Source organism: Ixodes scapularis, unplaced genomic scaffold (assembly GCF_016920785.2).
Source record: "Ixodes scapularis isolate PalLabHiFi unplaced genomic scaffold, ASM1692078v2 ptg000597l_1___fragment_1__unscaffolded, whole genome shotgun sequence".
NCBI classification, from domain to species: domain Eukaryota; kingdom Metazoa; phylum Arthropoda; class Arachnida; order Ixodida; family Ixodidae; genus Ixodes; species Ixodes scapularis.
This window is the reverse complement of record NW_024610006.1, coordinates 485698-498351: the sequence shown is the minus strand read 5'-3', so window position 1 is coordinate 498351 and position 12654 is coordinate 485698. Positions and strand designations below refer to the sequence as shown.

At 46.0% G+C, this 12654-nt stretch overlaps 1 long non-coding RNA gene and 1 pseudogene across 6 annotated transcripts; both read left to right on the top strand.

Moving 5' to 3' along the window:
* Positions 1-213: 213 nt before the first annotated feature.
* Positions 214-7490, top strand: LOC120848260. 6 transcript variants are annotated; one of them, XR_005798929.2, is made up of 3 exons: positions 214-435; positions 818-1634; positions 7260-7490. It is a non-coding gene; the product is annotated as an uncharacterized LOC120848260 (long non-coding RNA). The 6 variants fall into 6 exon arrangements; XR_005798927.2 differs by having other exon boundaries at positions 814-1634; XR_005798926.2 differs by lacking the exon at positions 214-435 and having other exon boundaries at positions 661-1097; positions 1276-1634.
* A 1945-nt stretch (positions 7491-9435) lies between these two features.
* Positions 9436-11260, top strand: LOC121834152 (annotated as a pseudogene).
* The last annotated feature ends 1394 nt before the right edge of the window (positions 11261-12654 follow it).

The window sequence follows — 12654 nt, the reverse complement described above, 5'->3', positions numbered from 1 at the left end:
GTTTCTCGGCTAGTCCCCATAACACAGGCTTTCTTCAGAAACAAAAGAATAATTGCGCAGTACAATAACATAAAAAAATTAAATGCAAATGAAAGTTTCACGAAAGTATTCATTGGTTCTGAATTCGTAATTTGCATGCTAGATGTGCATGGTACAAAGCATAATGGATCCGTTTTTGTCCCTTGTACTTTTTGTATACACAGGTCAGACTAAATATCACAGTATGGGAACAGACCAATCACGAATCAAGGCGTTGTATGCCAGTCATGAGTCTGTTCTCCGTTGACAACATGGCAGCTCCTCCAGTGGCTCCTTGCTCAGAAGCACTCATCATCGAAATTGAGCGGTGTCCATGGCTATGGAACGCAAGCCGTATGGACTACAGGGACACTGGGAAGCGCAAAAATTCCTGGAAGGCAATTGGAATCGCTTTCTGTGAGTATGACCTCTTAACAGAACTATATAATTTGCGCCTCAACCCAGGGCACCTCTGGACGGCCTGCCTTCGTCGCACGCTTGTTGCCTTCTGTCTAACTTTCACTATGCATGAACGTTCCCGTTCACGGTCAGCTGCACGCGCCTGGGCGTACACTCGAAGCTCGCAAGACGCCAAAGTGTTATCAAAGATTTGTTTTGGGTCACGCCGGAGGTGATAGTGCCAATAGACTTCCCTGCCATTCGCAAAGAAACGTTTGCGAAGTTCTGCATGCCAAATCAAGGAAGGCCGTCGCATACCTCAGCGATTAATTTACATCACCTGGGATTCTTTGAACGTGAAACTGAAATCTCGGTTACCTGGCACCTTCTCTCCAGCTAGGATTCCAACCCACCAACTGGGGATTCGATTCTTTGGGCCGGCGGTTTGCCTCGGAGCCACAGATGCGGCCTCCCTGCAGCTGTCTGTGACCATTCACGTCCGAGTGGGCAGCGCACACCCACCCACAACCCACTGCTCGCACCTCTCGTTTGCGTACCTCGCATAACCATTTCCCAAAGTCATGGCACGAAATGGGAAGCCATTATTAATCGAGCGATCAGTAATGAAGAGATCAAACAGGCAGAACATAAAAAGACTACATTTCAAGATGCTGAAGGAGGTTTGTAAAGTTTGGGTTGAATACTGGCAAGCAAACCTGGTGCATGTCTGTTGCACCTATTGGCTGTCCTAATTGAAGTTGTGTTATAAATCTAGTTCCATCATGATTTCTGTTCTAAAACTTGTATTCATAAGCGATACTTTAGTTATTTATGCCACATTTACTTCATTCACTTCAGGCAGCGACTCTAACGCCTGCTGTCAGGCTTGGCTGGCCATGAGGGCCAAGTATGCGAGAGAATCGAAGAAACAAAGAGGCCGGAGCGGTGCTGGCCGCGATGGTCTTGCCGTGCCAACATGGCACCTCTTCAAGTAACTGGCCTTCCTTAAGGGCCAGATTCAGCACCGACGGTGATATGCTACATCACTTACTGCTAAGAACAAGCACAGTTGATATCGGGTCTGAGTTTAAAACATTTTTACTCTCTTCCATCAGCACCAAAGTGCTCCCTGTTGCGGGGGGAGTGGCGTCCACTTCTGCAGCGGCAGCAGACGTTGAAAAATGAGGCGTGAGCCCAGAGGCAAGTTTGCTTACACGGTAAGAAAATCTAGAACCGATTTGGGATCACCTGCTTTCTCCTACAGAGTCTTGTGGTAAAGTAAAATGAAGGTCAAGGACATTGTGAAAGAATGCCTGACTGTTGTTACGAAAGGAAGCATCTTGATTCCTCCCACACACTAAGCTAGATGCCATGTTGACAGATGTTTGCCCCACGTTATTCTATGTGCGGAGGAAGTGTTCTCGAGGTCACTTGATTTCTTTCGCGTCAAGATTTACCTCATGTGCTCGAGCCATCGGCGACAAAAAAGAATAGCGTCTGAAACTCACTTTTTATTTCATTTTCGTAGCTACCGGTCTTTATTCGGAGTGCAGACAAGCTGGCTAAGTTGACGTCAACCAGTTGGTGGCCAAAATTACCTTCAGGGCTCCTATTTTGGTCATGGGTGAGAGCGAGATCATTCTCGGCTGTTGACTATTATCGTTCATTATCAACTAACGAAACAAAATTAAATCCGTTTTGCAGTCTACGGTCAGGCAATATTTCAGTGACAACTTCTTGCCAACACACAAATGAGAAGAGAGGTGGCTTCTGACGTGCCTGTCCCATATCGCCCATCTACTGGTCAATATTGGGATTTGTATGGCTGCAAAACAATTTGAGATTTGCTAAGGAACCACAAGTTTGGCAATTCCTTCCAATGTCGAATTGCAAACGGTAGTTTCAGCCAGGAACGGATTCAGAGGGGAGGTCCGGATGTCCTGACCCCCCTCTTGATTTCTGCATGTGTAAAAATTTAGGGCGTGTGCATGTGTAAAACTTTCCCTTACCGCCTTATCTTTATGTTTTCTAATAACAGTGCACAAATTAAATTCAGGTTTGCACCCACAGTCAAGGCAGTGCATTGACAAATGATCGTCAAGCTGTCCGCTCACTTTTTGGTTGTGTTCGCGCAATCTGTCATTTAGACATCTTCCCGTCTGTCCCACATACTTTTTACCGCACGTCAGCGAGATCTGATAGACGACTCTCGCTGCGCATTCTACAAACAAGCTGCGATGCTTCTTCACGCAGCCAACCGGTGGTTTGCGGTGAGGGTCCGTCATTTTGCACAACTTGGCAAGTTTTTCCGGTGCAGAAAGAACCACCCGAGCATTTACGTGGTTTGCTATCTTTTTGATATTGCGTGCGGTTTTGTGCATGTAAGGCACAACCGCCAGACTTTGTTTCTTTTGAGCCACATCTTGGTCTGGACTCGCTACTACTCGTAGCTTCTTTACAACTTTTTCTGCAGCCGACACCAGGAGCGTCCCTGGAAAACCGGCAGCCACCAAGCGTTCTGACTGCTCCTTCAGACTTTAAGGCATTGCATGATGACACAACCTTCTGATGGAGTTCACAAAGCACAAATTTACAATTCCTCTCTTAACAAGTTTCAAATGAGATGAATTGAACGGCAACAGGGGCTTATCTGCTCTTGGTTGGTATTTCCAACACACGTGTTGTTCCAAAAGTGTGAGCCTGATATCTAGAAACTGTATGACGTTGTCCACAAGTACCTCGTGCGTAAGCTTGAGAGGATCAAGGATGGTACTAAAAACTGTTAAAAGGCTGTTCACCACCAAGGAAAAGTGAGAAACATCATGGTGAAGAAAAACTAAATAATTGTCGACGAATCTAAAAACCTTGCTACCATTAAAGTCATTCAGGCATTCCGAGAGAACTCTGTCATGATGGGCTAAAAATATATCACGTAAAACTGGAGCTAAACACTAGCAAATACACAACCCTCGCTTCTGAATATACACTCCCCTGTTCCACTCAACAAAGGTCGAGTTTAGATCAAATGTAAGCAATTCGAGAAAGTCATCTACAGGCATTCCTGCTGCGTTCTGAAAGGCCACCACCCCGTGTTTATCGATGCTTTCCTCTACGCAGGTCAGTAGTTTGTCGTGCGGAAGGGAATAGTATAAATTCTTTATGTCTAGTGAGCAGGCTAGAAAACGTGACGGTCATTTGTCGATGCACTTCCATGACTGTGGGTGCAAACCTGAATTTAATTTGTGCACTGTTATTAAAAAACAGAGATAATACAGTAAGGAAAATTATAGAGGCAGACCTGATAAAAAAACTACGGAGATCGATGTGTCAGCGTGGCGTCGATCGATTTGGGCGACAAAGAGACACAGTTCTTGAGATCAGTGGCGTGGCATGGGATTGGTTGAAGGGCGCGATGATGCAGAGTATTTATACCCTTGATTTTCTAACGAACCAGTTGAAGTTGGTGCATTGTGTTGTCTCATTCCACAAATTACAAATGGGACCTAGTTAATAAACAGTCCTGTAATTCTTTACTACAGACTATCCAGAAAAGCGGTTGCATTGTGTGACCCTCGTGCGTGAATAGAAATGTGTTTTACACATATCTATTTGTTTCGGCCACAATTACGTTAAAGGACACATGCAAAGGAAAAAAAACATTTTTTTTAAACGGCTTAGATGGAAAAAGGACGCCATAAAACGATTTTACAACGAAGAAAAAAAATTTTTAGAGCTATATTTACGGCGCAAAACGAATTTGTAGTTGGCGCCCGCGGGCACCGCGGAAAAGTGGTCTGTATTTATCACGTGACTGGTCTTTATTTATCACGTGGTGCTTGCGCTCTTTCGGAACCTTCCTATGGCCTCTAAAAGTAACTTATTCATCTTTGTTTGAAGTATAACAAAAAACCAAGACGAATAAGTAACTTTTAGAGCCCAAAGGAAACTCCTGAAAAAGTGCAAGCAGATGTGATAGACCTGTGCGCCGGTCAGACGACGGCGGCGGCGCCCCGAAGCAGACGAACTTGTGCGGCGGCGGCGACGGCGGCGTGGAGAAACGCGTTGAAGCGGCGTTCGCACAACGCTCAGCGTGCGGCGGCGACGCAGCGCGGCGGCGCGCGGGCCTACCACGTGACCAGCGGCGGCTCCCGCGAGCGCCAACTACAAATTCGTATAGCGCCGTAAATATAGCTCTAAAAATTTTGTTTCTTCGTTGTAAAATCGTTTTATGACATCCTTTTTCCATCTAAGCTGTCTAAAAAAATTTTTTTTTCCTTTGCATGTGTCCTTTAATGGCTCAGGTATTTTTTATATTCTTTTGCAAAAAATAGTGCTTTGAAGCAAGCATAACTTTTATGCATTTTGACTCAAGACTGGGAAGGGATGGAAAAACACAAGGTCTTGTGTTTGTCCATCCATTCTCTTCCCAGTCTCGAGATTTTTACCGTAGAATACCATGCATCCGCCCATTTCACATTAAGCGCCCATTACCGAATTTGCAAGATCTGAGAAAATATGCGCACATTTATATGTAAAATTGATGACTGGACAAGCACTCATCCACCATTTTTTTTGCGATTATCTCCAAAATTTGATTGGGCGCTTGCCCGGTATTTTACGGTAGTCAAAATGTTAAACCAACACCAGCTCGTTTGCACCCTTACCTTTTGTTCAATAACTTTTATTGTGTATTAATTATAAACATGGAAGTTCCGTTATGAACCCTGTTTTGACAGATTTTTAGAAAACTAATTCATACGCTCCTAAACCATAGTATGCATTTTGGAGGGATGTGGCCATGAAGTAATTGAACGTGTCTTTATATTATTAAAGTCGTAACCAATGACGCTATTTAGTCGCTGCTGAAGGTTTTTTGAATAGTTGTATTACACTCAACACAAACAGGCTCATTTTGTTCGTAGGCCACTAATTCGCTGTTGGAAATTATAGTATTAAAAAACTTAAATATGCCAATCTGCACCGATGACTTTTTGCAGCATGCTATGCGATATTCAGTTACAATATTTTGGAGTACTTACAGTTTTATGTCGTCACCCATATCCTTTTCCAGTTTCATACTAGTTGCGACTTCACAAAAGTGAAGTCAAAGAAAAATTGCACTTTTGAATGTTGTTTAAATTTTACTAGCGCATGAGTGGAAGGCAGTAAAAGAGTTACAATGATATACGTAAAACTCTCCCATTACCTCGCAACTTTTCGCTTTCCCCCGTTAGTCGGGCCACTAACAACCGAGTACACTTTTTTGACACTCACCTGCCGGGTTCTGACTCATGAGCCCTACTTCGTTTGGACGGGGCCGTACTTGAATCACAACTCTGAATTCGTGTCAAATAAAACTATTATTATTATGCCCGTGCCTGCCGACAATATCGAGGAACTCGCCAATTCTGCAGTGTTTCCAAAACCTTGCCTCAAAGCTTTAAGAGGCAGCCAAAGGAACGACCTCCTGCACGTCTCGGAAGGAGCCCCCATGTCCAGTGAAAAGAGATGGGTCACGTCGATTTATTTTATCAGAACATCCGTGGCTAACGTACAAAAATTGAACGCTTTTGTACGGACGTGGAGTCCGGCGCCGCAATTGGCGGCAACATCCCGCAGAGCCCTCGAGCTCCGAATCACTACAGCTGCCGACTCCAGTCCCTGGCACATGGACGACGGCGACACAGCGACACAGGACCAGCTTTGGAGCCGCTGGTGCATTGGCGGCAAAGTGATAGCCTCCTCCTTGGCTACACCACTGGATGCAAGGGAGGTGGCACGTGCACCTACCATAATGACGAGATGTTTCAGTGACATACTCTTAAGTTGCGATCACACTGCTAATCTTGATTGGTCAAGAGACGGTCTTCAGGGACACTGTCTGAGGCTTTTCCTTCCATGATGGTCATATTGGTCACTCAAGAACTGACTGCAGACATGTTCGAAGCCCACACATTTATCGAACGAACATCCTTCGAAGATGCTCGAGACGTTTCCGCAGGTACTTCCGTAGTGAACATTGCGCTTTTGTAGGATGCACGAGCAGGTCGACTTTGCGATTCCAACCCGTAAAGTCAATGCTGTTTATTCCTTCGTAACGTTTGATTGTAATTATTGTCATTTGTTCGTACCATCCTGATGAGGTTCCCGGTTTCAAGCTTGGAGGTGATCGAATGTCACAGAATGTGGAAGGCCATCCGCAACCGCTATGTTAAGAGACGAGAGCGGCGAAAGGCAAGAGTAAAGCTGGCGAGGAGGGTGTCCAGCCTCCCACGTGGGTTCTTTTCAAGTTCCTGGGGTTCCCCGATGGTCAAATCTGTGCAGATGGTAGGCACAGAATGTTTTGGACAACAAAGGGCACTGCAGATTGTGCCGTATTTTGTATGCATTGTAACGATGACGTGGCAGAACCCTGGTTTGTCCCAAGACAAAAGGAGCCTCACACAACACCATGTCTACAAACTGGAGTGAAGGAGCCCCCACTTCCGTGCCAGGAGGCAGGTGTTCATAAAGAGTGCAGCTTTCCAGACAAACTCTAATGCCCGAGTCACGGCAAAGCGACTAACGGAAACAACCGACACCGTCGCGCCTCAAACACGAGCACCATGCACGCGAGGGTATCTTTGGCCGGCTTGCGATGACCCGTGCTTACTTTGAGAGCACCGGACAACTAAATGACTGCCAAAGGTATCGCTTGTCGCTGTTGTTTATTTTTGTTTGTCACTCTAACGGGACTTGGGCATGATGAGCTGAAAGCTATTTCAAATTTTCTACCTACGAGAAATATTGCACAAAACTGCATAGCTTTTATTCTGTCACTTGGTGTTTTTCTCAATATGCAGAGATCCTTGCGGAAATGTATTGCCCTGGAGAGACCGCAACCCCCGCAGAAAATAGACAGCCTGGGATGCCTGCTGATGCCGAGATGGAAGACATACTGGAGCATGAAGACATACATTTTATTTAACAACTGCCTTCGATAAGCATGTTTGCAAGTGGCTCCTGTGTAATTACCCTTTTCTCACTCTCCTCTTTCATTTAAGCGATTGGCTATTCTTGGAGGCAGGTCCAAAGATTCGCCGGTTTGTCATGTCCTTTATAATTAGGATTCCATATTTTTTCGGGTTTATCGGAGCACCGGTAAACCCTGCAAAATTGACCTGCGGTCCAGTTCTGTCAGTGTCGCAGAAAACCGAAAACCCCCAAATTGGAGCAGTTTTTGAATGAAGAATCCTAAGCTTCACTCAAAGAAATAGTTCTGTGCTGCTTTATTTTACGGTGTTAGAACACACTCCCCAATTAACTGTTTACGTCCCTGGTATCTTTGGAACACCCCTTATCTAGTTCCTTTTTTGTTTATTGGTACGGAATGTTTCCGAGGTATTCGGGTCCCATGCATTTCCCCAGAGGTTGGGGCAATCCATGCCGATGTGTCGTTCCCCAAACATAAGCCCCAACAAGCAGCCATATTTTGTCTGACACCCAAGATTAACACCAGAAAATTTGGAACAATTTGTGGGAAAAGAAAGACCCTAGAAAACTCTGATGTGAAAACAAAAAAGCCCCCTAAAAAAGGAATTCTATTTATAGTGACGCAGTCTCCAGCAATATGCTAAACACACTCCGAGCGCACTGGAAAGACAGAGGCTAGGATACTCTCACTTAAGGAAATTCTATGGTGCCCAGAAGTGATAAATCTCTTCAGCCCTAGTGCACTGATTCAACTAGTTTCATTATCGCATTTCATTCTATGTGGAACAATGTGAAGCTGTCCACAAGGCATGTCGCACCCCTGCCAGTCACTGTCTTGGCCACGTGTTTCCAATGGGCCCCTCATATCGCTGAAGACTGTCCATTCTACAATACCCGGAGTTTCTAGAGCTGTGATGCTGCCTCTGCCCTTTCTTATTGCTACTGTCAAGTGAACCGAGCAATCGACGCTTCGGCTCAAAGTTCAGATTTTTGTTTTTTAATGTTTTTGCAATCTGTATGCCTTCTAGTTTCATATAAAAAAGAATTGTTACAAAATTCGGCCTAGAAGTTACAAAAAAAAAACAAAAAAACTTGAACGCCTCAAGCGCTGTTTACACTCTTGCGACCGAGAGAGACCAGACCGGTTTTTAAGCCTTTTGCGACTTCTTAGGACCGGATGCGATGCAGCGGAGCTGGTCCTAAGAGATCGCAAGAGGCTTGAAAACCGGTCTGGTCTCTCTCGGTCTTACTCGGTCGCAAGAGTGTGAACGGGCCTTTACCGCGACTCACAAAAATGGAGAAGTTTGTCACTTACGAGGTTTTTCGAGCTCGCGTCTCTCCCAAAGTTTGCGTCAGCCATTGTTGCCGTCACTTCGACCAGGAGGAATAAGCCTTCATTTCCGTTGACTCCTACCACAGTTTCGTACTAGCGGTAGAAATAATAATAAAAAAAACATTTTCCCGCGTCCCGACGAGCCTTCAGGAACTACGGGACATAAATGTGGTACTGCTATTTGCTAACACCCTAACGAACCATGCAGTGAAGCTAGCGCATCTTTGCCAATTGTATCGCGTCGCACGCTATCTGAAACGAGAACTATGGTTTCTGCGACTATTGAGCGTTTTTCACGATCGATGGCGACGAGAAAGGCCACCTTCGACTCCGGAAGAGTCGGCCACTGCGCCCGTTCAAGGGAAGGCGAAAGCAAACGCACAAAAGGGACAAATGCGATGGACCCACCCAGGGACCTACCGCTCGAGCAGAATGGCGACGCGCCCAACCCGCCTTCGAGCACCGCAAGCGCCGAGCAACAGAGCGCTTCGGAGTTCATCAACGACTTGTCGTACTCCGCAAGTGCTTCGGGAAAGAAGCAGATGACATTTTGCAATGAAACCATTGAGAAAGGAAGCGGCGGAAACGCCGTTATCTGCGAAAGTCAAACCCTTACGCAACTTGTGAGCGGCGCGGCGTGGGGGACATGCGGCAAGAGCAAAATTTCCGTTGTGGAAGTTGAAAACAAACGCAACGGCCTTGCATCGTTGCTGGAACTCAAATGCACGAGCGTTGCATGCCCTCCCGAAGTTCTTTCAGCTGCATATAAACCACATCGTGCGACCGCCGCCGGCCGTGAAATGCGCGACCCTAAACAAAGCAGTGGAAGCGCCCACGACACCTTTGCATTCAACATGAAAGTAGTGTCAGTCACGACCAGCTGGTTAGATTTTGTGGCATCCTCGGTCTCCCCAAACCGCTCCATCAAGAAACGTTCCACAACATCTCGAAAAAAGTCCACGCTGCTGCCACCAAAGCCGTCTCTGACAACCTTGCAGAAGCAAGGCGAGCAACTGCGTCTGAAGCGGGTCAGAGCGACATCGCCGTGATGTTTGACGGGACGTGGCAGAAACGGGGACATAAGAGCCACAATGGCATTGGCACTGCCATTTCTGTGGACACAGGCCTCTGCCTGGATTTCGAGGTGCTGTAGGACTACTGCCAGGGCTGCAGTGTGGCAGGCATTTCATTCTCTTGTGTGCGAGAAGAACGTAGACTGCTCATCACATGCAATAAAAACTGCAGCACCTCTACGCATCTGGAATAGGACACAGACATACAACACGGACTTGCAGTTTACAACATCCCTCAGCGACGGAGACAGCAATGCGTACGCGGTAGTGTCAAATGCAGAGGTGTATGGGTCTACCGCGGTGACGAAGGAGGACTGTATGAACCATGTTGCCAAGCGTCTTGGAACAGCCCTGACGAAGCTAAAGACGCCTCTACCACGTGGGGAGAAGCTTGGCGACAAGACCATTCTACAGCTGCAGCAGTACTACCAAAGTGCCATCACCAGCAACCGAGGGAGTGTGCGAGGGATGTACTGTGCAATCTGGGCATCCTTTTTTCCCTCATGCTCGACTGACAGAGCCAGCAGCCACAAGTTCTGCCATGAAGGGGAGGAGTCTTGGTGCAAGCATAAGAGGGCAATAGCTCTGCAACCACCAGCTCCGGCCCACACACCCTTCCTCACCAAAGCACAAGGGAAGGCAGTGCTTTCCATTTACCAGTGGTTGACAGACATCAAGCTCCTTGCTCGCTGTCCGCAGGGAAGATGAAGAATGCTACTGAGTCCTTGAACACCGAGATTTGGATGCTGTGCCCTAAGACCCACTTTGCTGCAGGGACTACGGTGGAGACTGCCACCGCCATTGCTGCGCTATGGTTCGATAGGGGCCACTCCAGCCTTGAGCAAGTTCTGGAAGGGCTCGGAGTCCTCCCTTCCAAGCAGCTGGTCCGTCTGAGCAGTGCAGCTGACTTGAAGAGGGGAACAAGCCTGTCTCCGAAGCTGACCGCTGAAGCGAGATCCCATCGACGCCATCAGGAGAAGCATGCTCGTGCAAAGGACTCTAAGCACAAAGACCGTGAGGGCGCTACCTATGCTGCGGGAGAATTTTAGTCTGGGGATCCAACGATAGACATTTTGGACTATGTCAGCCTCAAGTTTCGTGCAGTTGGAGTGGCAAGTTTGGTATCTAGCATAACAATAGACTTTGAAATGTGTTTTTCATTTCATTTATTTCTCCTTAAGGGCCCTGTGGGGCAATACATAAGGGGGGGAAGCTTGTGGGGTAATACAAAACATATAAACATATAAACATATAACATATTCTCTACAGTGTTTTTGCCCGTTTCCTCTAGTTGTCAAATCACAATGAAATTTTACACAGCTGTTTCTAAGGCTGCACAGAGTGTGCAAATCTTGTTAGTTATAACGTAAGTACAACAACTTTTCGTTTTTAAATACTAAACAAAAAGTGAAATTTTAAAAATACTGACAAACTTTTCTAAATTTTATATAAAAAAATATTTTAGGTATTGCTGATTCAAATAGATATCCACACTAGTTATTGGGGAACCAACCTGGCTATTTAGGCTGCTTTACCTTTATAATTAGCAGGAAACATTGTGTGCACAATACTGGTACTTTTTATGCATGTCATGCAGCACAGATATTGAACCAGAACAGCTATCAGCGAACGGATTGCATGAATGAAAAGAGGAGCCCGATTTCTACTAGCTGGGCATATTTCAGCCCCCTAACCCCAATATTTAATAAAAAAAAAAGTATTCCTGAAAAGCATATCTTTTTTTTTTTTTGCTGTGTGGAAGTTCCACACAAGCGAGTTATGTAGCAGTTTGCATTCCCGTTTCTGCGTTCTGTTCAAGCGATTTCCCCTGCAGGATTTAGGTGACCTCGAACCATCGGCAGCATGCTTGGCGCTGCTGGAACTGGAGGAGAGCGGCCAGTTGCCCACACCGGAGCAATTGGTACCACCAGGCACATCAGCCTCTCAAGGAGCGTCACCAACAGATGCTAATCCTATGCATAGAAATGGAGGTGTAGGGCAGAGGGTGTTGACGTCACAGCAGTCGAGGCCCCCTCCTGCCAAACGAGACTGTTTGAGGGCTCGACAAACTCGTACACGAGAGGAGTTTGCAGGATCCCACAGGATAAAGGCAAACACGTGCACAAGGCCACACATGGACATTAGCAGACCTGACATTGCTTTTGCAGCGAGTCTTGGCAATGCCCTTCACATGCTTCTACCCCGCCTGCAAATCGTTGCGGAATTGCAGTTTTATGAAACACTCCTTGAGCTTCAGGATAGCTTAAATGACGGTGTGAAAGAACATCTTTTTTTATATATATAATGAAGATAACATTGTTGCATAATGTCGAGCATGGCGACAATTTATTACTGCATTTATTTGAAAAACACGGTGTCTTTGAAAGAAATTTAGCTTTTTTTGTTTACCACTGGGACATATGCATCCCACTTGTAGTGATAAATCTGGCATCTCCCTGAGCAGTCGCTCGGACATGCTTATCCCAATTTTACAACTTGCGCCATCTCTTGGAAGCATTAGGAAGCTCTACATTTTAGTTTGAGTCGCTGCAGATAGATTGGGCTGCGTACTTTCCACGTTTTTTGTGCCTCACCGTATCTGTTTACCATAGCTGAACCAAGTCATTTTTACATGGCTCTGCCCTCAAAAACAAAATGCCTGGCGAGTACAAACTGTGCAACTTGCACCCGGTGAACCTGTCAAGAGTATTCTGAGCAGGTTTTGAGCTTCCAAATTACTCACAGATTTTAGTAGTATAGAGCGCCAAAGCTGAAGTCTTCTGAGTGACACCATAACTAGATGTAACAGCGCTCTTTAATAAGAGTTTGTGTTCTAATTTATTAACACTTGTTTGCCAC